We start from the raw sequence: 5,475 nt of genomic DNA on the forward strand, positions 1-5,475 counted from the left end.
TCACTGTCCTTTCCCTGGATCATCCCTGAGTAAGACTGTAGTACAATAACAGTCCATTTTCATCTGTGCCCACGTTTGAACTGACTCATCTCTGAATAATCTCAGTCTTTTTCTTCCTCCTTCAGCTGGTCTGAAGGACTCCCATGTGGTCATAGATGTGAGCTGAGAGAGAGAAGCCAGTTAAATAGTGGTTGATGACATGGCAATCTTGACCAGCTGATTGTACAGCTTACTTGTGTCTGTGGCCTTGCTCATCTCTGATCCTAGATGTACCGTTTCCATCTTACGGTTGCTTTTGAGACTGCATGATCTATGGCTTGGTAAACAAAACCTATCTGTACTGGACAGCTGTGGCTTCATATTCACTTCGTGGTCTGGTTAGAAGCTCAGTCTTTACCAGGGCCCAGTAGCATAGCAGGAGCTGTATTTTGAATGGTGTATGTGGTTCTAGACTTCAGATGGCAGGGCCTTGCTCCAGAACCATAATGGTCTACATTGTGGTTTCCCTGTAAGGGCTGGCTATAAGCTCCACAGAATATTTCTTTTTGATACCAGTGCCTCTAGTACCGTAGCATCTACTGGATTTTGTGGTCCAGGGTACAGGGATGATGATCCCATGGACTGCATTTGCTACTTTATTTTCCACTTAATGCTCTCAGCCTCAGTGTCACTTAGTAAATAGATTGGAGCAGTATTCCCAGGTGTGAAATATGCTGCCTCTAGAACCTGTGTTTCCTTCATAGTGACAGAAGAAGCAAGATGCAACTATCTGTCCCTTACTTTAGAGGAATGTCTAAGCATGCCCTGGACCTCTGGACACTTAAAAACCTCACTGATGTAGAGGAAACTCAAATCTTTATAGAGTTTACCTCCCACCCTCAGGAACAAAGGTATTTTGCAATAGCCTTCAAGTCCAATTAACATGCCTTGTATACAGTGAACCAATGTGATATTCTGTGGAATATCCAGATGGTTCTGGTCCCTTCATACCACACTATGACAGAGGGTTAGAGAATTGATGGAGCCCTGAGGCAAGATCTTAAATATTGTCGTTCCTGCCTGAATGGGAGTTGCTTCTGATCCTCCTTCTTTGATAAGGTTGGAAAAGAAGTCACCTGCCCAATTATGTTCCTGAGGATATGTCGATCTGTTTGAGTAGAAATATCACAACTGACATAGCATCTACGGTTAGGGGTAATGCTTGGTTGAGATAGTGGAAGTCCAGTATCATCAGTGGGGATCCATCTGCTTTCTGTAGGGGCCAGACTGGTAAATTCAATGGAGAAGCGAAGGTGACCACCCTCTAGGTCTTTAAGGGTAACACTAACCTCTGACAATCAGGATGCAAAAATCTTTTTGATTTACTCTCTTGGATAGAGGAAGGGGCAGTTTCATAAACTTCTACGTCGCCTTACCCACTATAATAGCTATTTCACCACAGGCCAAGGAACCAATGTAGGGTTTCTGCCAACTTCTAAGTATGACCATCCATGCTGAAGGGTCCACCAACTGGACCCTCTGTGCCAAACATGGGACATGATCCCATTTTTTACCTGGCACTCAGATGCCACAGCTCTAACAGGAACTATGATGATGCTTTAAGTCCTAGGCTAGCAACATTGACACAGAACATTTCCCAAGGAGTTCTCAAAATGTCTGGTTATCCCCTTTCCTTAGTATGTTGTTACCCAAGGAAGTAGATGTTGTTCCATTCCAATTGGGAGACTCATTCCTGTACACTCTTGCTATGATGCTACAGGGTCCTTTCTGATCAGAACATGGCTTCCCTTTCTGTCAGTGAGTTCAAATCTGAGATATAGGCCCAAGTTTAGAAATTGATGTTGGTGAAGCAGACTGATTGGGGTTGAGTATTCAACCTTCTCTGAGCTCTACTATCCTGATAATTAAGTTCTGGGCCTGGTTCTCGGATTTTTCTGTTCTCAGTTATTAGAAATGAGTCTCTTTCTATGCTGCCAATAAGACCCTCTGACTTTCACATTTTGTCTTATGTTGGGGATTAATCTTCCTCAGCATTTTGCTGTCTTGATCCTAATACATCAATAGCACAAGAGCAGCCATCCAATTGCATAATTTTCATGATTTCTCCTTCCCCCATACTTCTCAAACTCTCCTCAGATCTTGCACCAACCAGTGCACTCTTTTTAGCTGGTATCTCATTCCAGTTTGCCACTGGTAATAGCATTAATAACTGCACCAGTACTACCCACACGCACTGGGGACTCTGAGTCCTCAACCTGTCACTAGTGATGGGGTTCTCATTGGCAGCTGTCTGGCAAATAATCTAGTTCAAAAATTCCAGTTTAGAGGCTGCTTCCTAGGACCACTTTTGGTATCAACTCTCTTTTGTCAATTCCCCGGAAAATAGACTCTGAGATAAAGATTTGTATGCAAGAAGTTTGCAGGGGAAATGAGAGAAGTAAGACTGTGAGAAGGAGAAATTGAACTCCAATGTGGTTGCAATAGAGGCCTTAGCAGGTCTCTCTGGGATCTATGGCACTGTGATGATATGTCAGGGATTTCCCAAATTGAGGCTAGGAGGTCACCAGAACCAGTCACTGGATTCTGGCCACCTCCAGAGAAGGTATGTTAACTTGGGTGAGTCAGGTCCCTTTGTCCACAAGCAAATGCTGTATGGAGCTGAGACTCAGCTGCGAGCCATCAGCAGCCAACATTTCTGGCAACTGAGGGGATGAGTACCTTGGTCCTGAAGGGGGCATCTGAGTGGTACAGAACAGTATCCACTACATCGTGATCCAACTATAAAGATCCCAATGAATGCTACTGCAATTTTAGTCTTCTGTTGCATTTTAAGATTGCAAAATTTATTTTAAAAATCAGCGAAAGACAAAGAACCAGAAATCTAATGGAGCAAGAAAATATCCTGCTGGGGCAATATAAGCAAAATCTTTGTTTAGGGATAGGTCACATTTCTTCTGCTTTATCTAAGAATTATCTCAGGCTTTTGAAAAGGGAAGCATGTGTTTGAAATATTAAATAAACTATCTGCAGGCTGTGAGGGTAAAGGCTACTAGAAAGTGCTAGAGATTTTGGGGGGGTTAATTGTGCACTGCTCTAGTTATTCTTCAGCAGAAGTTCCAGTTGTACTTGTCAAAGATATAAAGTTTCTTTGAATGATGAAGTCTTCTTTTCCCTTCGCTTCTGCTTTCCCCTTCAGTTCTCCCTGCTCTATCAGCATTTATCTCTGTGTGAGTCTATTAAGATGGCTTCTAGGGTGGACACAGAAATATTAAGAGCCTATCAAGAAACTATAAGGAATAAATAATAAACTTTAAATTTATTTATTTAAATAAGTAAATAAACTTTATTTATTTACTTATTTAAATTTACTTTATTTATTTTTTTAAATTTTTGGCTGCGTTGGGTCTTCGTTGCTGCGCGCGGGCTTTCTCTAGCTGCGGCGAGAGGGGGCTACTCTTCGTTACGGTGCGCGGGCTTCTCATTGTGGTGGCTTCTCTTGTTGTGGAGCATGGGCTCTAGGCACGCGGGCTTCAGTAGTTGTGGCGTGGGCTTTAAGTAGTTCCTTAAACAGATGATTAAGGAAGTCGAGAATTTAGATTTTGCTAACATTTTCACACTCTACGAACAGGGAACATGATATGCCAACCGTAGGAGAAAGCCCTATCGAACACTCAGCAACTCACCTCTGGGTCTATCAACCAAAATGTTGGTTAGATGCTTCTTTTGCCAAATTCTTGAAGATTTGAGAGAAAAATCTGAATTGTATCTCCATGACTTTCGGTGGGCGAAAACCCTCTAAGACATTATATGAATGTAGAAACAAAGTCCTACAGATACATGTACATTAGGCTAATAAGAAAATACCTAGATGTAGAACTGAGGAAGGTCATTTCTTTTACACACACCCACACACACACACACACACACACACACCCATACACATATTCTCCAGAATCAATTGAAAAGTTGACAGATCAACCACTGACAGCCAAGAAACTCTAAAATATGTTTAAAATCCTAAGAATAATTACTATTCATAGTATAATGTAAAGTCCTCAGCCTCTGACAGCATAGATCTCATTGTTAAGTACCTTGGCCTTTATTATGGGAAGAATACTCAAGGAAGCAAGAAGCCAAGGATAGTAAATCAGGGGTTGTAAACTGCCATTCCATCAATTAAGTCTGGTCCACTGATTTTTCTTTTGGTTTCTAGTATCTATTAATATTCTGAAAAATCAGAAACCCCAGCAACACTGGGCTTGCCTATGTGAAGCATGGCTTCACCATTTCTTTCCAGCCCTCTCCCACATGCCCTTTTCACTCTATTGAGAGACTTGAATGCAACCCTAAGAAAAGATATCAAAACAGCTAACAAGGCAATTAGTAAACACAGGTTGCAAGAAGTTAAGGATGAATTGTTGTTGCTTACCTAACCCTAAGGATGTGACCAAGAGAAATAACTAAATAAAAACCTTGTTGTACAAGGCCTCTTATGTAACGTCAATAATTTGATCAATTATCCATTACATGTGTTTAATAAATTAGACAATATGTTCACCTAAAGAAAGACAATGCCCTCTAGACACCCATGTTGTGGATGCTGTCATATAATGACATAAACAAGCTGTAGAACAAGAAAAAAACATAATTAGTATTTTGCTCTAAGTAAAGAAAATAAAATAGAACATTCATAAACAATTACGAACAAGTTCTTTCAAGTTATGAGATTATTAGCTGGGGCGTATGAACCATAAATTCTAAGGGAACAGTCACTTGGTAATTGTATTCAGAACACTCTTATTAACGTAGACCAATTCCAGGAATGAGTAGTAGGAACAAGCACAATTAACATAAAACTAGAGAGCTGTACTTAGGAGGAGGAACTCAGAAAACCCAGCTCTGTAGGATGGTGGAGACTTCAGGGAATCCATGGGGTTAGAACATGCAAAGTGGTTGCTTTTGAAGGCCTTAGAACAGTTAAGCCACTGGTATCATGTGTTACAGAGGTAGCATCAGGTTCCTGGCAAGCTGGCCTGGAATGAAGGAAGCAATTACCTCATGACATTTGCCACACCATATGGCAGGTGGAGATATCTCAGTATGCCATCCAACAGCTCCTCCACGCAGGAACTCTTCTAGTGAGCGTCACTTGATACACGAAGCTTGTGAAGGAGTTCAAATTCTCGTAGATGATTATATTATCCAGACAAAAAGGCAAGACTACAACCTGAGAACTTTGCAAGAGCCAAGCCAAGAAAGAAATGCTATGTATGGTGATAATGAACTAGAAGTTAGAGGCCCAACCAAAGCCATAGAAACTATGGGCAATGGATCAATATTTACTGATCTCAGATTGAAGTAGCTAAGGATGTGGGACGAGGTCAGATTGGTGCTTAATATTACTTCTGTCTCTATTATTATTTTCATCACACTAACCATAATTATTCTTTATCATGAACTTATTATATGCCAGGC

General features: G+C 41.1%; 1 long non-coding RNA gene across 1 annotated transcript; it reads right to left on the minus strand.

Moving 5' to 3' along the window:
• Positions 1-3,350: 3,350 nt before the first annotated feature.
• Positions 3,351-5,243, minus strand: LOC114486719 (uncharacterized). Its single transcript, XR_003680928.2, has 4 exons — positions 5,056-5,243; positions 4,559-4,624; positions 3,684-3,733; positions 3,351-3,562 (listed from the first exon to the last, which is right to left on the minus strand). It is a non-coding gene; the product is annotated as an uncharacterized lncRNA (long non-coding RNA).
• Positions 5,244-5,475: the final 232 nt, after the last annotated feature.

The sequence above is a fragment of the Physeter macrocephalus genome, chromosome 8 (assembly GCF_002837175.3).
Source record: "Physeter macrocephalus isolate SW-GA chromosome 8, ASM283717v5, whole genome shotgun sequence".
NCBI classification, from domain to species: domain Eukaryota; kingdom Metazoa; phylum Chordata; class Mammalia; order Artiodactyla; family Physeteridae; genus Physeter; species Physeter macrocephalus.